Source organism: Neodiprion virginianus, chromosome 6 (genome assembly GCF_021901495.1).
Source record: "Neodiprion virginianus isolate iyNeoVirg1 chromosome 6, iyNeoVirg1.1, whole genome shotgun sequence".
Taxonomy (NCBI): domain Eukaryota; kingdom Metazoa; phylum Arthropoda; class Insecta; order Hymenoptera; family Diprionidae; genus Neodiprion; species Neodiprion virginianus.
In genome coordinates this window covers 23,272,136-23,293,820 of record NC_060882.1, presented here as the reverse complement: position 1 = coordinate 23,293,820, position 21,685 = coordinate 23,272,136, and the positions used below count along the sequence as shown (strand labels likewise).

The 21,685-nt window shown below is 41.4% G+C and overlaps 2 protein-coding genes across 18 annotated transcripts in view; one reads left to right on the top strand and one right to left on the bottom strand.

The window, feature by feature from the left end:
* LOC124307950 (hemicentin-2-like) overlaps positions 1-21,685 on the top strand; it is a 297,325-nt gene that overhangs the window by 194,185 nt on the left and 81,455 nt on the right. The gene's annotated exons all lie outside the window — the stretch shown is intronic.
* LOC124307949 (uncharacterized) overlaps positions 16,375-21,685 on the bottom strand; it is a 194,043-nt gene continuing 188,732 nt past the window's right edge. For 11 of the 13 annotated variants that reach the window (XM_046770180.1, XM_046770189.1, XM_046770181.1 and 8 more), the window contains 2 exons: positions 20,435-20,554; positions 16,375-17,837 (listed from right to left, as the gene is read on the bottom strand). The gene's annotated coding sequence lies outside the window, so the exon portion shown is untranslated. The remainder of the gene's footprint in view (positions 17,838-20,434; positions 20,555-21,685) is intronic. The other 2 variants (XM_046770187.1, XM_046770190.1) reach the window with 1 other exon arrangement.

Sequence of the window (21,685 nt, the reverse complement as noted above, 5' to 3'; positions counted from 1 at the left end):
CGATGCGTTGATCGGAGAGTATTGGGACTGCGCCCAATCGATTTCTCTTACAAAACTCGGTCGGAATAGTGCCACAATTAATTCATTCCAGTACTTTTGAAAATCGCGAAAATTTTCGCCAAAAATACAAAGGGGTTAGCCTTCCTTTTTTTTTGACCAAAAAATTTTTCGTCTTAGAATTTATTCGTATGACTCTTTCCCGGCCAATTGGACCACAAGGAACTCAAAGAACGCAGCAAAAGGAGCGTAGGATCAACGGGAGAGAAGATACGAGGGAAAAAGCACCTGCTGAAAAATGTCGAAAATTTAGCTTTTCGTTTTTTGGCTGTAACTTTCGATGCGTTGATCGTAGCGTATTGGGACTGCGCCCAATCGATTTCTCTCACAGAACTCAGTCGGAATAGTGCCACAACCAATTCCTTTCAGCACTTTTGAAAATCGCGAAAATTTTCGCAAAAAGTACAAAGGGGGTAGCCTTCCTTTTTTTTCGGCCGAAAAATCTTTCGTCTCAGAATTGATTCGTATGACTTTTTCCTGGCCAATCGGACCACAAGGAACTCAGAAAACGCGGCAAAAGGAGCGTAGGATCAACGGGAGAGGAAATACGAGGAAAAAAGCACCTGCTGAACAATGTCAAAAATTTAGGTTTTCGTTTTTTGGCTGTAACTTTCGATGCGTTGATCGGAGAGTATTGGGACTGCGCCCAATCGATTTCTCTCACAAAACTACGTCGGAATAGTGCCACAATTAATTCATTCCAGCACTTTTGAAAATCGCGAAAATTTTCGCCAAAAATACAAAGGGGTTAGCCTTCCTTTTTTTTTGGCCGAAAAATTTTTCGTCTCAGAATTGGTTCGTATGACTCTTTCCCGGCCAATTGGACCACAAAAAACTCAGAAAACGCAGCAAAAGCAGCGTAGGATCAACGGAAGAGAAGATACGAGGAAAAAGGCACCTGCTGGAAAATGTCGAAAATTCAGGTTTTCGTTTTTTGGCTGTAACTTTCGATGCGTTGATCGCAGCGTATTGAGACTGCGCCCAATCGATTTCTCTCGCAAAATTACGTCGGAATAGTGCCACAATTAATTTATTCCGGCACTTCTGAAAATTGCGAAAATTTTCGCCAAAAATACAAAGGGGTTAGCCTTCCTTTTTTTTTGGCCGAAAAATTTTTCGTCTCAGAATTGGTTCGTATGACTCTTTCCCGGCCAATTGGACCACAAAAAACTCAGAAAACGCAGCAAAAGCAGCGTAGGATCAACGGAAGAGACGATACGAGGAAAAAGGCACCTGCTGGAAAATGTCGAAAATTCAGGTTTTCGTTTTTTGGCTGTAACTTTTGATGCGTTGATCGCAGCGTATTGAGACTGCGCCCAATCGATTTCTCTTGCAAAATTACGTCGGAACAGCGCCACAATTAATTCATTACAGCACTTTAAAAAATCGCGAAAATTTTCGCTAAAAATACAAAGGGGTTAACCTTCCTTTTTTTTTGGCCGAAAAATTTTTCGTCTCAGAATTGGTTCGTATGACTCTTTCCCGGCCAATTGGACCACAAGGAACTCAGAAAACGCAGCAAAAGGAGCGTAGGATCAACGGGAGAGAAAATACGAGGAAAAAAGCACCTGCTGAAAAATGTCAAAAATTTAGGTTCTCGTTTTTTGGCTGTAACTTTCGATGCGTTGATCGGAGAGTATTGGGAGTGCGCCCAATCGATTTGTCTCACAAAACTACGTCGGAATAGTGCCACAATTAATTCATTCCAGCACTTTTGAAAATCGCGAAAATTTTCGCCAAAAATACAAAGGGGTTAGCCTTCCTTTTTTTTTGGCCGAAAAATTTTTCGTCTCAGAATTGGTTCGTATGACTCTTTCCCGGCCAATTGGACCACAAGGAACTCAGAGAACGCAGCAAAAGGAGCGTAGGATCAACGGGAGAGAAGATACGAGGAAAAAAGCACCTGCTGAAAAATGTCGAAAATTTAGGTTTTCGTTTTTTGGCTGTAACTTTCGATGCGTTGATCGGAGAGTATTGGGACTGCGCCCAATCGATTTCTCTCACAAAATTACGTCGGAATAGTGCCACAATTAATTCATTCCAGCACTTTTGAAAATCGCAAAAATTTTCGCCAAAAATACAAAGGGGTTAGCCTTCCTTTTTTTTTGACCAAAAAATTTTTCGTCTCAGAATTGATTCGTATGACTCTTTCCCGGCCAATTGGACCACAAGGAACTCAGAGAACGCAGCAAAAGGAGCGTAGGATCAACGGAGGAGAAGATACGAGGACAAAGGCACCTGCTGAAAAATGTCGAAAATTCAGGTTTTCGTTTTTTCGCTGTAACTTTCGATGCGTTGATCGCAGCGTATTGAGACTGCGCCCAATCGATTTCTCTTGCAAAATTACCTCGGAACAGCGTCACAATTAATTCATTACAGCACTTTTAAAAATCGCGAAAATTTTCGCTAAAAATACAAAGGGGTTAACCTTCCTTTTTTTTTGGCTGGAAAATTTTTCGTCTTAGATCTGATTCGTATGACGCTTTCCCGGCCAATTGGACCACAAGGAACGCAGAAAACGCAGCAAAAGGAGCGTGGGATCAACGGGAGAGAAGATACGAGCAAAAAAGCACCTGCTGAAAAATGTCGAAAATTCAGGTTTTCGTTTTTTGGCTGTAACTTTTGATGCGTTGATCGCAGCGTATTGGGACTGCGCCCAATCGATTTCTCTCGCAAAATTACATCGGAATAGTGCCACAATTAATTCATTCCAGCCCTTTTGAAAATCGCGAAAATTTTCGCCAAAAATACAAAGGGGTTAGCCTTCCTTTTTTTTTGGCCGAAAAATTTTTCGTCTCAGAATTGGTTCGTATGACTCTTTCCCGGCCAATTGGACCACAAGGAACTCAGAAAACGCAGCAAAAGCAGCGTAGGATCAACGGAAGAGAAGATACGAGGAAAAAGGCACCTGCTGAAAAATGTCGAAAATTCAGGTTTTCGTTTTTTGGCTGTAACTTTCGATGCGTTGATCGCAGCGTATTGGGTCTGCGTTCAATCGATTTCTCTCGCAAAATTACGTCGGAATAGTGCCACAATTAATTTATTCCGGCACTTTTGAAAATTGCGAAAATTTTCGCCAAAAATACAAAGGGGTTAGCCTTCCTTTTTTTTTGACCCAAAAATTTTTCGTCTCAGAATTGATTCGTATGACTCTTTCCCGGCCAATTGGACCACAAGGAACTCAGAGAACGCAGCAAAAGGAGCGTAGGATCAACGGGAGAGAAGATACGAGAAAAAAAGCGCCTGCTGAAAAATGTCGAAAATTTAGGTTTTCGTTTTTTGGCTGTAACTTTCGATGCGTTGATCGGAGAGTATTGGGACTGCGCCCAATCGATTTCTCTCACAAAATTACGTCGGAATAGTGCCACAATTAATTCATTCCAGCACTTTCGAAAATCGCAAAAATTTTCGCCAAAAATACAAAGGGGTTAGCCTTCCTTTTTTTTTGACCAAAAAATTTTTCGTCTCAGAATTGATTCGTATGACTCTTTCCCGGCCAATTGGACCGCAAGGAACTCAGAGAACGCAGCAAAAGGAGCGTAGGATCAACGGAGGAGAAGATACGAGGACAAAGGCACCTGCTGAAAAATGTCGAAAATTCAGGTTTTCGTTTTTTGGCTGTAACTTTCGATGCGTTGATCGCAGCGTATTGAGACTGCGCCCAATCGATTTCTCTTGCAAAATTACGTCGGAACAGCGCCACAATTAATTCATTACAGCACTTTTAAAAATCAGGAAAATTTTCGCTAAAAATACAAAGGGGTTAACCTTCCTTTTTTTTTGGCTGGAAAATTTTTTGTCTTAGATCTGATTCGTATGACGCTTTCCCGGCCAATTGGACCACAAGGAACCCAGAAAACGCAGCAAAAGGAGCGTAGGATCAACGGGAGAGAAGATACGAGGAAAAAGGCACCTGCTGAAAAATGTCGAAAATTCAGGTTTTCGTTTTTTGGCTGTAACTTTCGATGCGTTGATCGGAGCGTTATGGGACTGCGCCCAATCGATTCCTCTCGCAAAATTACGTCGGAATAGTGCCACAATTAATTTATTCCAGCCAATTTGAAAATCGCGAAAATTTTCGCCAAAAATACAAAGGGGTTAGCCTTCCTTTTTTTTTGGCCGAAAAATTTTTCGCCTCAGAATTGATTCGTATGACTCTTTCCCGGCCAATTGGACCACAAGGAACTCAGAAAACGCAGCAAAAGGAGCGTAGGATCAACGGGAGAGAAGATACGAGGGAAAAGGCACCTGCTGAAAAATGTCGAAAATTCAGGTTTTCGTTTTCTGGCTGTAACTTCCGATGCGTTGATCGCAGCGTATTGGGACTGCGCCCAATCGATTTCTCTCGCAAAATTACGTCGGAATAGTGCCACAATTAATTTATTCCAGCACTTTCGAAAATTGCGAAAATTTTCGCCAAAAATACAAAGGGGTTAGCCTTCCTTTTTTTTTGGCCGAAGATTTTTTTGTCTCAGAATTGATTCGTATGACTCTTTTCCGGCCAATTGGACCACAAGGAACCCAGAAAACGCAGCAAAAGGAGCGTAGGATCAACGGGAGAGAAGATACGAGGAAAAAGGCACCTGCTGAAAAATGTCGAAAATTCAGGTTTTCGTTTTTTGGCTGTAACTTTCGATGCGTTGATCGGAGCGTATTGGGACTGCGCCCAATCGATTTCTCTAACAAAACTACGTCGGTATAGTGCCACAATTAATTCATTCCAGCACTTTTGAAAATCGCGAAAATTTTCGCCAAAAATACAAAGCCTTCCTTTTTTTTTGGCCGAAAAATTTTTCGTCTCAGAATTGATTCGTATGACTCTTTACTGGCCAATCGGACCACAAGGAACTCAGAAAACGCGGCAAAAGGAGCGTAGGATCAACGGGAGTGAAGATACGAGCAAAAAAGCACCTGCTGAAAAATGTCGAAAATTCAGGTTTTCGTTTTTTGGCTGTAACTTTTGATGCGTTGATCGCAGCGTATTGGGACTGCGCCCAATCGATTTCTCTCGCAAAATTACATCGGAATAGTGCCACAATTAATTTATTTCAGCACTTTTGAAAATCGCGAAAATTTTCGCCAAAAATACAAAGGGGTTAGCCTCCCTTTTTTTTTGGCCGAAAATTTTTTTGTCTCAGAATTGATTCGTATGACTCCTTCCCGGCCAATGGGACCACAAGGAACTCAGAGAACGCAGCAAAAGGAGCGTAGGATCAACGGAGGAGAAGATACGAGGACAAAGGCACCTGCTGAAAAATGTCGAAAATTCAGGTTTTCGTTTTTTGGCTGTAACTTTCGATGCGTTGATCGCAGCGTATTGAGACTGCGCCCAATCGATTTCTCTTGCAAAATTACGTCGGAACAGCGCCACAATTAATTCATTACAGCACTTTTAAAAATCGCGAAAATTTTCGCTAAAAATACAAAGGGGTTAACCTTCCTTTTTTTTTGGCTGGAAAATTTTTTGTCTTAGATCTGATTCGTATGACGCTTTCCCGGCCGATTGGACCACAAGGAACTCAGAAAACGCAGCAAAAGGAGCGTAGGATCAACGGGAGAGAAGATACGAGGAAAAAAGCACCTGCTGAAAATTGTCGAAAATTTAGGTTTTCGTTTTTTGGCTGTAACTTTCGATGCGTTGATCGGAGCGTTATGGGACTGCGCCCAATCGATTCCTCTCGCAAAATTACGTCGGAATAGTGCCACAATTAATTTATTCCAGCCCTTTTGAAAATCGCGAAAATTTTCGCCAAAAATACAAAGGGGTTAGCCTTCCTTTTTTTTTGGCCGAAAAATTTTTCGCCTCAGAATTGATTCGTATGACTCTTTCCCGGCCAATTGGACCACAAGGAACTCAGAAAACGCAGCAAAAGGAGCGTAGGATCAACGGGAGAGAAGATACGAGGGAAAAGGCACCTGCTGAAAAATGTCGAAAATTCAGGTTTTCGTTTTCTGGCTGTAACTTCCGATGCGTTGATCGCAGCGTATTGGGACTGCGCCCAATCGATTTCTCTCGCAAAATTACGTCGGAATAGTGCCACAATTAATTTATTCCAGCACTTTCGAAAATTGCGAAAATTTTCGCCAAAAATACAAAGGGGTTAGCCTTCCTTTTTTTTTGGCCGAAAATTTTTTTGTCTCAGAATTGATTCGTATGACTCTTTTCCGGCCAATTGGACCACAAGGAACCCAGAAAACGCAGCAAAAGGAGCGTAGGATCAACGGGAGAGAAGATACGAGGAAAGAGGCACCTGCTGAAAAATGTCGAAAATTCAGGTTTTCGTTTTTTGGCTGTAACTTTCGATGCGTTGATCGGAGCGTATTGGGACTGCGCCCAATCGATTTCTCTAACAAAACTACGTCGGTATAGTGCCACAATTAATTCATTCCAGCACTTTTGAAAATCGCGAAAATTTTCGCCAAAAATACAAAGCCTTCCTTTTTTTTTGGCCGAAAAATTTTTCGTCTCAGAATTGATTCGTATGACTCTTTACTGGCCAATCGGACCACAAGGAACTCAGAAAACGCGGCAAAAGGAGCGTAGGATCAACGGGAGTGAAGATACGAGCAAAAAAGCACCTGCTGAAAAATGTCGAAAATTCAGGTTTTCGTTTTTTGGCTGTAACTTTTGATGCGTTGATCGCAGCGTATTGGGACTGCGCCCAATCGATTTCTCTCGCAAAATTACATCGGAATAGTGCCACAATTAATTTATTTCAGCACTTTTGAAAATCGCGAAAATTTTCGCCAAAAATACAAAGGGGTTAGCCTCCCTTTTTTTTTGGCCGAAAATTTTTTTGTCTCAGAATTGATTCGTATGACTCCTTCCCGGCCAATGGGACCACAAGGAACTCAGAAAACGCAGCAAAAGGAGCGTGGGATCAACGGGAGAGAAGATACGAGGAAAAAAGCACCTGCTGAAAAATGTCGAAAATTCAGGTTTCCGTTTTTTGGCTGTAACTTTCGATGCGTTGATCGCAGCGTATTGAGACTGCGCCCAATCGATTTCTCTCGCAAAATTACGTCGGAACAGCGCCACAATTAATTCATTACAGCACTTTCAAAAATCGCGAAAATTTTCGCCAAAAATACAAAGGGGTTAGCCTTCCTTTTTTTTTGACCAAAAAATTTTTCGTCTCAGAATTGATTCGTATGACTCTTTCCCGGCCAATTGGACCACAAGGAACTCAGAGAACGCAGCAAAAGGAGCGTAGGATCAACGGGAGAGAAGATACGAGGAAAAAAGCACCTGCTGAAAAATGTCGAAAATTTAGCTTTTCGTTTTTTGGCTGTAACTTTCGATGCGTTGATCGGAGCGTATTGGGACTGCGCCCAATCGATTTCTCTCACAAAACTAAGTCGGAATAGTGCCACAATTATTTCATTTCAGCACTTTTGAAAATCGCGAAAATTTTCGCCAAAAATACAAAGGGGTTAGCCTTCCTTTTTTTTCGGCCGAAAAATCTTTCGTCTCAGAATTGATTCGTATGACTCTTTCCTGGCCAATCGGACCACAAGGAACTCAGAAAACGCAGCAAAAACAGCGTAGGATCAACGGAAGAGAAGATACGAGGAAGAAGGCACCTGCTGAAAAATGTCGAAAATTCAGGTTTTCGTTTTTTGGCTTTAACTTTTGATGCGTTGATCGCAGCGTATTGAGACTGCGCCCAATCGATTTCTCTTGCAAAATTACGTCGGAACAGCGCCACAATTAATTCATTACGGCACTTTTCAAAATCGCGAAAATTTTCGCTAAAAATACAAAGGGGTTAACCTTCCTTTTTTTTTGGCCGAAAAATTTTTCGTCTCAGAATTGGTTCGTATGACTCTTTCCCGGCCAATTGGACCACAAGGAACTCAGAAAACGTGGCAAAAGGAGCGTAGGATCAACGGGAGAGAAAATACGAGGAAAAAAGCACCTGCTGAAAAATGTCAAAAATTTAGGTTCTCGTTTTTTGGCTGTAACTTTCGATGCGTTGATCGGAGAGTATTGGGACTGCGCCCAATCGATTTCTCTCACAAAACTACGTCGGAATAGTGCCACAATTAATTCATTCCAGCACTTTTGAAAATCGCGAAAATTTTCGCCAAAAATACAAAGGGGTTAGCCTTCCTTTTTTTTGGCCGAAAAATTTTTCGTCTCAGAATTGGTTCGTATGACTCTTTCCCGGCCAATTGGACCACAAAAAACTCAGAAAACGCAGCAAAAGCAGCGTAGGATCAACGGAAGAGAAGATACGAGGAAAAAGGCACCTGCTGGAAAATGTCGAAAATTCAGGTTTTCGTTTTTTGGCTGTAACTTTCGATGCGTTGATCGCAGCGTATTGAGACTGCGCCCAATCGATTTCTCTTGCAAAATTACGTCGGAACAGCGCCACAATTAATTCATTACAGCACTTTTAAAAATCGCGAAAATTTTCGCTAAAAATACAAAGGGGTTAACCTTCCTTTTTTTTTGGCTGGAAAATTTTTTGTCTTAGATCTGATTCGTATGACGCTTTCCCGGCCAATTGGACCACAAGGAACCCAGAAAACGCAGCAAAAGGAGCGTAGGATCAACGGGAGAGAAGATACGAGGAAAAAGGCACCTGCTGAAAAATGTCGAAAATTCAGGTTTTCGTTTTTTGGCTGTAACTTTCGATGCGTTGATCGGAGAGTATTGGGACTGCGCCCAATCGATTTCTCTCACAAAACTACGTCGGAATAGTGCCACAATTAATTCATTCCAGCACTTTTGAAAATCGCAAAAATTTTCGCCAAAAATACAAAGGGGTTAGCCTTCCTTTTTTTTTGACCAAAAAATTTTTCGTCTCAGAATTGATTCGTATGACTCTTTCCCGGCCAATTGGACCACAAGGAACTCAGAAAACGCAGCAAAAGGAGCGTAGGATCAACGGGAGAGAAGATACGAGGAAAAAAGCACCTGCTGAAAAATGTCGAAAATTTAGGTTTTCGTTTTTTGGCTGTAACTTTCGATGCGTTGATCGGAGCGTTATGGGACTGCGCCCAATCGATTCCTCTCGCAAAATTACGTCGGAATAGTGCCACAATTAATTTATTCCAGCCCTTTTGAAAATCGCGAAAATTTTCGCCAAAAATACAAAGGGGTTAGCCTTCCTTTTTTTTTGGCCGAAAAATTTTTCGCCTCAGAATTGATTCGTATGACTCTTTCCCGGCCAATTGGACCACAAGGAACTCAGAAAACGCAGCAAAAGGAGCGTAGGATCAACGGGAGAGAAGATACGAGGGAAAAGGCACCTGCTGAAAAATGTCGAAAATTCAGGTTTTCGTTTTCTGGCTGTAACTTCCGATGCGTTGATCGCAGCGTATTGGGACTGCGCCCAATCGATTTCTCTCGCAAAATTACGTCGGAATAGTGCCACAATTAATTTATTCCAGCACTTTCGAAAATTGCGAAAATTTTCGCCAAAAATACAAAGGGGTTAGCCTTCCTTTTTTTTTGGCCGAAAATTTTTTTGTCTCAGAATTGATTCGTATGACTCTTTTCCGGCCAATTGGACCACAAGGAACCCAGAAAACGCAGCAAAAGGAGCGTAGGATCAACGGGAGAGAAGATACGAGGAAAAAGGCACCTGCTGAAAAATGTCGAAAATTCAGGTTTTCGTTTTTTGGCTGTAACTTTCGATGCGTTGATCGCAGCGTATTGAGACTGCGCCCAATCGATTTCTCTTGCAAAATTACGTCGGAACAGCGCCACAATTAATTCATTACAGCACTTTTAAAAATCGCGAAAATTTTCGCTAAAAATACAAAGGGGTTAACCTTCCTTTTTTTTTGGCCGAAAAATTTTTCGTCTCAGAATTGGTTCGTATGACTCTTTCCCGGCCAATTGGACCACAAGGAACTCAGAAAACGCAGCAAAAGGAGCGTAGGATCAACGGGAGAGAAAATACGAGGAAAAAAGCACCCGCTGAAAAATGTCAAAAATTTAGGTTCTCGTTTTTTGGCTGTAACTTTCGATGCGTTGATCGGAGAGTATTGGGACTGCGCCCAATCGATTTGTCTCACAAAACTACGTCGGAATAGTGCCACAATTAATTCATGTCAGCACTTTTGAAAATCGCGAAAATTTTCGCCAAAAATACAAAGGGGTTAGCCTTCCTTTTTTTTTGGCCGAAAAATTTTTCGTCTCAGAATTGGTTCGTATGACTCTTTCCCGGCCAATTGGACCACAAGGAACTCAGAGAACGCAGCAAAAGGAGCGTAGGATCAACGGGAGAGAAGATACGAGGAAAAAAGCACCTGCTGAAAAATGTCGAAAATTTAGGTTTTCGTTTTTTGGCTGTAACTTTCGATGCGTTGATCGGAGAGTATTGGGACTGCGCCCAATCGATTTCTCTCACAAAATTACGTCGGAATAGTGCCACAATTAATTCATTCCAGCACTTTTGAAAATCGCAAAAATTTTCGCCAAAAATACAAAGGGGTTAGCCTTCCTTTTTTTTTGACCAAAAAATTTTTCGTCTCAGAATTGATTCGTATGACTCTTTCCCGGCCAATTGGACCACAAGGAACGCAGAAAACGCAGCAAAAGGAGCGTAGGATCAACGGGAGAGAAGATACGAGGAAAAAAGCACCTGCTGAAAAATGTCGAAAATTTAGGTTTTCGTTTTTTGGCTGTAACTTTCGATGCGTTGATCGGAGCGTTATGGGACTGCGCCCAATCGATTCCTCTCGCAAAATTACGTCGGAATAGTGCCACAATTAATTTATTCCAGCCCTTTTGAAAATCGCGAAAATTTTCGCCAAAAATACAAAGGGGTTAGCCTTCCTTTTTTTTTGGCCGAAAAATTTTTCGCCTCAGAATTGATTCGTATGACTCTTTCCCGGCCAATTGGACCACAAGGAACTCAGAAAACGCAGCAAAAGGAGCGTAGGATCAACGGGAGAGAAGATACGAGGGAAAAGGCACCTGCTGAAAAATGTCGAAAATTCAGGTTTTCGTTTTCTGGCTGTAACTTCCGATGCGTTGATCGCAGCGTATTGGGACTGCGCCCAATCGATTTCTCTCGCAAAATTACGTCGGAATAGTGCCACAATTAATTTATTCCAGCACTTTCGAAAATTGCGAAAATTTTCGCCAAAAATACAAAGGGGTTAGCCTTCCTTTTTTTTTGGCCGAAAATTTTTTTGTCTCAGAATTGATTCGTATGACTCTTTTCCGGCCAATTGGACCACAAGGAACCCAGAAAACGCAGCAAAAGGAGCGTAGGATCAACGGGAGAGAAGATACGAGGAAAAAGGCACCTGCTGAAAAATGTCGAAAATTCAGGTTTTCGTTTTTTGGCTGTAACTTTCGATGCGTTGATCGGAGCGTATTGGGACTGCGCCCAATCGATTTCTCTAACAAAACTACGTCGGTATAGTGCCACAATTAATTCATTCCAGCACTTATGAAAATCGCGAAAATTTTCGCCAAAAATACAAAGCCTTCCTTTTTTTTTGGCCGAAAAATTTTCCGTCTCAGAATTGATTCGTATGACTCTTTACTGGCCAATCGGACCACAAGGAACTCAGAAAACGCGGCAAAAGGAGCGTAGGATCAACGGGAGTGAAGATACGAGCAAAAAAGCACCTGCTGAAAAATGTCGAAAATTCAGGTTTTCGTTTTTTGGCTGTAACTTTTGATGCGTTGATCGCAGCGTATTGGGACTGCGCCCAATCGATTTCTCTCGCAAAATTACATCGGAATAGTGCCACAATTAATTTATTTCAGCACTTTTGAAAATCGCGAAAATTTTCGCCAAAAATACAAAGGGGTTAGCCTCCCTTTTTTTTTGGCCGAAAATTTTTTTGTCTCAGAATTGATTCGTATGACTCCTTCCCGGCCAATGGGACCACAAGGAACTCAGAAAACGCAGCAAAAGGAGCGTGGGATCAACGGGAGAGAAGATACGAGGAAAAAAGCACCTGCTGAAAAATGTCGAAAATTCAGGTTTCCGTTTTTTGGCTGTTACTTTCGATGCGTTGATCGCAGCGTATTGAGACTGCGCCCAATCGATTTCTCTTGCAAAATTACGTCGGAACAGCGCCACAATTAATTCATTACAGCACTTTCAAAAATCGCGAAAATTTTCGCCAAAAATACAAAGGGGTTAGCCTCCCTTTTTTTTTGGCCGAAAATTTTTTTGTCTCAGAATTGATTCGTATGACTCCTTCCCGGCCAATGGGACCACAAGGAACTCAGAAAACGCAGCAAAAGGAGCGTGGGATCAACGGGAGAGAAGATACGAGGAAAAAAGCACCTGCTGAAAAATGTCGAAAATTCAGGTTTCCGTTTTTTGGCTGTAACTTTCGATGCGTTGATCGCAGCGTATTGAGACTGCGCCCAATCGATTTCTCTTGCAAAATTACGTCGGAACAGCGCCACAATTAATTCATTACAGCACTTTCAAAAATCGCGAAAATTTTCGCCAAAAATACAAAGGGGTTAGCCTTCCTTTTTTTTCGGCCGAAAAATCTTTCGTCTCAGAATTGATTCGTATGACTCTTTCCTGGCCAATCGGACCACAAGGAACTCAGAGAACGCAGCAAAAGGAGCGTAGGATCAACGGGAGAGAAGATACGAGGAAAAAAGCACCTGCTGAAAAATGTCGAAAATTTAGGTTTTCGTTTTTTGGCTGTAACTTTCGATGCGTTTATCGGAGAGTATTGGGACTGCGCCCAATCGATTTCTCTCACAAAATTACGTCGGAATAGTGCCACAATTAATTCATTCCAGCACTTTTGAAAATCGCAAAAATTTTCGCCAAAAATACAAAAGCCTTCCTTTTTTTTTGACCAAAAAATTTTTCGTCTCAGAATTGATTCGTATGACTCTTTCCCGGCCAATTGGACCACAAGGAACTCAGAGAACGCAGCAAAAGGAGCGTAGGATCAACGGAGGAGAAGATACGAGGACAAAGGCACCTGCTGAAAAATGTCGAAAATTCAGGTTTTCGTTTTTTGGCTGTAACTTTCGATGCGTTGATCGCAGCGTATTGAGACTGCGCCCAATCGATTTCTCTTGCAAAATTACGTCGGAACAGCGCCACAATTAATTCATTACAGCACTTTTAAAAATCGCGAAAATTTTCGCCAAAAATACAAAGGGGTTAGCCTTCCTTTTTTTTTGGCCGAAAATTTTTTTGTCTCAGAATTGATTCGTATGACTCTTTACCGGCCGATTGGACCACAAGGAACTCAGAAAACGCAGCAAAAGGAGCGTAGGATCAACGGGAGAGAAGATACGAGGAAAAAAGCACCTGCTGAAAAATGTCGAAAATTTAGGTTTTCGTTTTTTGGCTGTAACTTTCGATGCGTTGATCGGAGCGTTATGGGACTGCGCCCAATCGATTCCTCCCGCAAAATTACGTCGGAATAGTGCCACAATTAATTTATTCCAGCTCTTTTGAAAATCGCGAAAATTTTCGCCAAAAATACAAAGGGGTTAGCCTTCCTTTTTTTTTGGCCGAAAAATTTTTCGCCTCAGAATTGATTCGTATGACTCTTTCCCGGCCAATTGGACCACAAGGAACTCAGAAAACGCAGCAAAAGGAGCGTAGGATCAACGGGAGAGAAGATACGAGGGAAAAGGCACCTGCTGAAAAATGTCGAAAATTCAGGTTTTCGTTTTCTGGCTGTAACTTCCGATGCGTTGATCGCAGCGTATTGGGACTGCGCCCAATCGATTTCTCTCGCAAAATTACGTCGGAATAGTGCCACAATTAATTTATTCCAGCACTTTCGAAAATTGCGAAAATTTTCGCCAAAAATACAAAGGGGTTAGCCTTCCTTTTTTTTTGGCCGAAAATTTTTTTGTCTCAGAATTGATTCGTATGACTCTTTTCCGGCCAATTGGACCACAAGGAACCCAGAAAACGCAGCAAAAGGAGCGTAGGATCAACGGGAGAGAAGATACGAGGAAAAAGGCACCTGCTGAAAAATGTCGAAAATTCAGGTTTTCGTTTTTTGGCTGTAACTTTCGATGCGTTGATCGGAGCGTATTGGGACTGCGCCCAATCGATTTCTCTAACAAAACTACGTCGGTATAGTGCCACAATTAATTCATTCCAGCACTTTTGAAAATCGCGAAAATTTTCGCCAAAAATACAAAGCCTTCCTTTTTTTTTGGCCGAAAAATTTTTCGTCTCAGAATTGATTCGTATGACTCTTTACTGGCCAATCGGACCACAAGGAACTCAGAAAACGCGGCAAAAGGAGCGTAGGATCAACGGGAGTGAAGATACGAGCAAAAAAGCACCTGCTGAAAAATGTCGAAAATTCAGGTTTTCGTTTTTTGGCTGTAACTTTTGATGCGTTGATCGCAGCGTATTGGGACTGCGCCCAATCGATTTCTCTCGCAAAATTACATCGGAATAGTGCCACAATTAATTTATTCCAGCCCTTTTGAAAATCGCGAAAATTTTCGCCAAAAATACAAAGGGGTTAGCCTTCCTTTTTTTTTGGCCGAAAAATTTTTCGCCTCAGAATTGATTCGTATGACTCTTTCCCGGCCAATTGGACCACAAGGAACTCAGAAAACGCAGCAAAAGGAGCGTAGGATCAACGGGAGAGAAGATACGAGGGAAAAAGCACCTGCTGAAAAATGTCGAAAATTCAGGTTTTCGTTTTCTGGCTGTAACTTCCGATGCGTTGATCGCAGCGTATTGGGACTGCGCCCAATCGATTTCTCTCGCAAAATTACGTCGGTATAGTGCCACAATTAATTCATTCCAGCACTTTTGAAAATCGCGAAAATTTTCGCCAAAAATACAAAGCCTTCCTTTTTTTTTGGCCGAAAAATTTTTCGTCTCAGAATTGATTCGTATGACTCTTTACTGGCCAATCGGACCACAAGGAACTCAGAAAACGCGGCAAAAGGAGCGTAGGATCAACGGGAGTGAAGATACGAGCAAAAAAGCACCTGCTGAAAAATGTCGAAAATTCAGGTTTTCGTTTTTTGGCTGTAACTTTTGATGCGTTGATCGCAGCGTATTGGGACTGCGCCCAATCGATTTCTCTCGCAAAATTACATCGGAATAGTGCCACAATTAATTTATTTCAGCACTTTTGAAAATCGCGAAAATTTTCGCCAAAAATACAAAGGGGTTAGCCTCCCTTTTTTTTTGGCCGAAAATTTTTTTGTCTCAGAATTGATTCGTATGACTCCTTCCCGGCCAATGGGACCACAAGGAACTCAGAAAACGCAGCAAAAGGAGCGTAGGATCAACGGGAGTGAAGATACGAGCAAAAAAGCACCTGCTGAAAAATGTCGAAAATTCAGGTTTTCGTTTTTTGGCTGTAACTTTTGATGCGTTGATCGCAGCGTATTGGGACTGCGCCCAATCGATTTCTCTCGCAAAATTACATCGGAATAGTGCCACAATTAATTTATTTCAGCACTTTTGAAAATCGCGAAAATTTTCGCCAAAAATACAAAGGGGTTAGCCTCCCTTTTTTTTTGGCCGAAAATTTTTTTGTCTCAGAATTGATTCGTATGACTCCTTCCCGGCCAATGGGACCACAAGGAACTCAGAAAACGCAGCAAAAGGAGCGTAGGATCAACGGGAGAGAAGATACGAGGAAAAAAGCACCTGCTGAAAAATGTCGAAAATTCAGGTTTTCGTTTTTTGGCTGTAACTTTTGATGCGTCGATCGCAGCGTATTGGGACTGCGCCCAATCAATTTCTCTCGCAAAATTACGGCGGAATAGTGCCACAATTAATTTATTCCAGCATTTTTGAAAATCGCGAAAATTTTCGCCAAAAATACAAAGGGCCTTCCTTTTTTTTTGGCCGAAAAATTTTTTGTCTCAGAATTGATTCGTATGATTCTTTCCCGGCCAATTGGACCACAAAGAACTCAGAAAACGCAGCTAAAGGAGCGTGGGATCAACGGGAGGGAAGATACGAGGAAAAAAGCACCTGCTGAAAAATCGAAAACTCAGGTTCTCTTTTTCCGGCTGTAACTTGAGATGCGTTGATCGCAGCGTATTGGGACTGCGCCTTATCGATTTTTCTCGCAAAATTACGTCGGAACAGTGCATCAAAGAATTCATTCCAGCACTTTTTAGAATCGCGAAAATTTTCGTCAAAAATGCAAAGTGGTTAGCCTTGCTATCATTTTGCACAACAAATCCTCTGTTTCAGACCTCATACTCGTGACTGTTTCTTGACCAATGAGAACGCTAGAAACACAGAAAACTCCTTATGAAGTACGGAGGACGAATAGAAGAGAACCTACGAAGGCAAGACCAGCAGCCAAAAAATGACGAAAAAGTTAACTCGTTCTTTGGGTGAAAAATTACGAATGAAATATGGGAAATTCCAAGTATTTATTCAATGAAATTCTGTGTAACAATTCAGAATAATAATACACCTTCATAAGTCGTATATCGTAACATGCAGAGGTGCGCAGCGCTTGGACTTTAACTAGAACTTAAAAATTAATTATTGAGTAAGACAATGTCCGTTCGATATAATATTATTTATATTTTGCTTAATATATTTTACATAGCATTTCCATGTCATGTCATACTGATTAAAATTAGTGTACAATGTTTTATTATAGTTTCGTATTCATTCTTGTACTAGACTTTCATATTATCTGGTAACATGTTGAATTACTATACACTGACACCCGAACACTTGTACTAGAATTAAGACGTATCAAATAAACAGCTGTACTGTGATAGCTGTAAATCTGAGATTTTTTTCCCTAATCTTTCTGAGAACGGTCTGCAAATTTTATGTATCTGGCCGTAACTTCTGATCCCTTGTTCGAAGGGATTAGTTTTGCTTTTTTTTGCGATTCCCGAGTCCAGAAATCTTCGCGTCTCTAATCGATCTATACGACTCTCATTAGACCAATTGAATCTGTGGAACTGAGGAGATGACATCTAGAACAGCGTTTGACTAACAGCTGGAAAAATACTGTAAAATTTTCTCGTCTTCCAATTGTGACTCCTCATCTGTTGCTCGCAGCTTATTCGGACTGCGCCCAATCGATTTCCCTTACAAACCACATAAATGTAGCGCATGAAGGAATCAATTTCAGCATTCTTTTAGATCGTCAAAATTTATACTAAAAATCTCAAGGGACAAATTGACTTAACTGTGTAAAAAATCTACAGATAATTTACAGGATGTAACTATCGGATCTATTGTAATTTTAGTTACTAGGTTATAGATTTAACATTATACTAGATTACATTGCGTTCATTTGTAACCAGGACACAGACATATTCATATTTCATACTGGTAACAGAATCGACATAAACACAATTCAAACATTCAAAATAAACATATCATCAAATATTTCCATCTTTTATTGATAAACAAAAAACACAGTGAAATCAACGATTCAAAATATGAAGTGTTTATTCATCACCTGCTGGCGTGGCGATAATTTCAGCCTGATGATAGCACAAATCGATGCAGGGATTCGATAGACTTCACGTTTCGATTGTTACCATACGCAGATTGCGGAATATTGTTATCAGAGTTCATAATTATTGCAAAACTTGGCTTCACTTCGCTACATTCAGCAGGAATACTAACAACAGAATGAACTGACACTCGCATTCATCTCATACAAAGTCGATCCAGCGTTGACTAGTCAGCATCGCCAGCGCATCGATCAGAATCATTGGCTGACTGGTCGGACAGGCGCTTGGCCAATCACAGAGCCGTCGTTTTCGTGTGACATCTCTGCCAGAAAGAATCCCCTTTACGGACTCCAGGCTAGCCAGTACCCCCATGGTAGAAGCAGTTTCAATGCTAAAAAAACACGAGTATCTTAAAATTTTTCATTTTTTGTAAATAGAAGTAGCTGCACTTTGCTACTTATTGCGGAATCTTACCACGCGAATATTGTATATAATATACGTAAGTAAGTAAGTAAGTAAGTAAGTTTTTTTCTTTTTCCAAGTTTCTGGCGACTGTCACAGCGCGTTATGTACTTACTATAAAACATGAGGTATCCAACGCCTCAGGGCAACCGAAAGAGTTCAGCCGGGCCAGAACTGGTTTTTAGAGCAGGGAATTAACACCTAAATTATACGTATGGAGAGAATTTTGTTGTGCCATGTGACGTGCGACCAGCAGACGTAGTGTGCGTTATACAAGGTACGGGATGATTTTGTTGCAACAAAACATTCTATTATATATTCTTGACGTTATTCCCACAGCTGAGGTTGTTACCAGCTGTGAAGCACGTTGAACGTCGAGCCCTGCAGATCTATTTACACCGCGGTGGTTCGTATTCGCAGGGTTTAGTCACGCACGAAGTCAGGAAGTTGGGGGAAAAGAGAAGGCGGAAGTGGAAGTCTGTTTGGCGTAGGAAAGCAGATTTACTACAAAAAGAAGCAGATCAAACGCCGCAGAAAACCGTGCGCCTCGCCTCTTTCAAGTCGGGCGAAGCCAGACTCTCGCCAAAAATCAAATCGAGTGAACGAGTCACGTGAAAATATCCGAGTCACGTGTCTTTTCCTATCGCTCTTCGTCGCGGCTCTCTTCCCCATGCTCAATTGCGCCACGTCATGCCGGGACGAATCAATGATCACCAAACAGGACGCTGTTGGTGTAATGATATTTTTATACGAGCGATTGTGCTACAAGCGTTGTCTTCAAATTCACACGTATGTAACCCTGTGCAAGTCTGTCTCTGAGCTCGTGGTTTTCCGTTTTTTATCGCATGAAATCTGCATGTTGGTCCAAGAAACGTAGCTGAATATATTTGATTTGTCAGAGGTTATCGCAGAGCCGATTCACTTCACAGAATAAAGAGATACGTCCGAAGGATGTCGTGTCATCTTCTCAGGAATTGACAGAAGGAAGAAATAAACCATTGGGAAATCTTCAATATTTGTACATCCTTGGAGGAACGATGTTTGAAACAATTTTATTCGAATGATGAAATGTCCGTTGCTTTGACTCCGCGGCCGCATTTAACTCGTAAAGACTTGTTCGAAAGCAGAATACACGAACTGAGCTCCCTGATTATTTTTTTCGGCTCTACGAAAATCGAGAAACTTCACAGCAAAGAACTTTGAGCTCCGGAAAGAGACAAAGAATGCATAACATGTTTGAATAGACTGAAATTGTGTGCTAAATTTATTCAGCATAAAAATTTATCGAAAAATTGCTATGCAAATATTTATAGATTATAGCAAATTGCTGGGACGCAATTAAATAACACGACGAGTTTCCAAACTTCCGATATATTGAGACCATTAAATCTTCCGTGAAGAAAATTAGAAAAAAAAAAATAATAATATCAGTCCTGTTGGAGAAAAGAACGAGTTAAAAAAAATTTGACATTCTTCATTTTAGTCAACGCGTCTTCAAAAAGAAAAGAAACTAATCAAAACTGTTCGCATAAAAAATTAGGGTCATAAATCAATCGTTGCGGGGTATCAGTGGCACACAAAATGGTATTACCAATTATTTCGTCCGATTGTGAGTTCCAACGTGAATTTGATACAGTTTAGCTATCAGAATCACAGCCGCATTGTTGCAGGTGTGGTGAAACACAAATCCGATATTACGATACTCAGTGAAGTGAGCCGTATGAATGTGCAATTAAGAATAAAAATCCTTCCGCCGAAGTACCTCTGCAGCCGGCATTCGCGTATCGCTTGTGTGTTGCCGCGTTCGAAGTCTAGCGTGTGCTATCGCTGAATATCCGCTGTACAAAATCCTTGCCAGGTCGCCATCGTGTATAATTAGGAAACCATTCATTTTCAACTCGTACTTCGAGTGCCCCTCGGGCATCGATTAACTTCAAGCCGGCTCTGTAGTTGTAGGTACTCGCCGTCGCGCAAAATCCATAACCGCATACCGAACTGTCGCCGTTTTGAATTACTATCGCAGGTACTCAGGATTTCATGGTTAGTTAGAGCAAGTTCGATCATACCTACGGAATAGAGAATCGATTGCCTCCGCGAACAAATTCCGTCTCAAATATTATCGGGTATACTGCGTTGTTTTTTGTTCTTGTGATATCGTTGCGGTAATGATAAATATTTCATATCGTAGGTACAGGTTCCACAATTTTTGCGGCGAAGCTTGAAGTACATTTCTCAAGTTTAGTGCGTTGACGTTATTTGAAGTTGAATTTCGACAAATCTTTAGTTCATGAAGCAGCTCAGTGTGTGCAATTTCTCAAGGTAATAAATAGATAGCGAGTAATTGTTTATTTACGCACGATAAAAAGAATAAAAAATTGAGGCGATAGTGTGGCTCATAATAAATCTACCCGAAGTGTAATTATACTTTTAAAGATCAAGGTTTCATTGCCAGTGTCTTTTAGCCTCCTCGAAGAAAGTGGGAAGTAGCCATATGCCCAAGATATATAAAAATTGTCGCGTGCTTACCTAACTGTGACAACTCCTCGTTGTCTGGCGATGACATGTCTTCTTTAAAAGAGGTGAAAAGATCTACGAACGCTTGAAGGAGTCGCGAGTTTTCTTCCCATCCTGTCACCGGCACCTTCACTGTGGAAAATTATTTCAATTAGTAGCTCTGCGGTCTGCTGAAAGTAATTTCGCAAAAACAGAAATATCTCTGATATCTTCCGCGGGCTTTCGGAGATATTATGCAAGTCACGCTAAAGAAATTAATGTGAATGAAAGAAAAGGAAAGATGGAGAGGAAACTAAAACTTTACCGAGCTTTTCTCTCCCTTGAGATTAGAACCCATATGTATAGTACACAAAAACGCGCAGTTTCTACCACTAAGATATTTACCGTTTTTCCTATTTTGCCATTACGGGGTTCTATTACAACAATCCCTAGACAACTGTATACTTATTTGAATACCGGATAAACTGTTGTAAAAGTTTTCTGGTCAAGTAGTAGTTTTTTCTGACAGTGAAAATAACGGGAAGCTGGTATTTGTAAAAAATCAATACGCCGCAGCATGAAAAAGCAATATTAAATATACGGAATCACGCCGGTTGTAAGTAATGCCTATTTTATTGACAAATATCGCAACTCTCTATTCCGTGTCTGCGTTGAAGAGAGAGACAGAGAGTGAAAAAGAAATTATCGAGCATCGATTTCCCATGTAATAACTATATTCGTCGGAAAATACTGATAACTGGGAACGCTGGTGCATTTGGGGAACGATTATTGCAAAACCAGAGTGAACGCGGCGCATGCTAATACGGGGTTGGCGTGAGATTGAGAGTCGTGAATCGGGCTTGACCTCCGCTCATCTAACACGGCTCCAGGCTCTTTGAATGGCCGGACTCCCTTCAAATTTCAAATTTATGACCTTCGTGTCTATAGCCATAGATTCCGACGGACGGATTCACTCGGAAGTAAGCCGGAATACATCCCCTGGCAAATAAAAATGATTTAAACGTACCCGGCTTTCGCCCGAGCCTCTGTACGCCGGTGCTCGGTCGTCGGCTCGTATGTGTGCGGGCGTATTTTCAGCGGGGGTATAAGGTAAATTCACGCCGCGTCCATCAGTAGCTGAAAATAACAGCCCGCGGCGTTATACGAAATTCCCTCATGCGCACAGGCCTAATCAGCGAATCAAAAGTACGCGAGCAAGAACTTGGCTAATTTATACGTTAGTTAACGAGTTTGTAAACAGAACAGTGGAAAAACTAAGCTGCA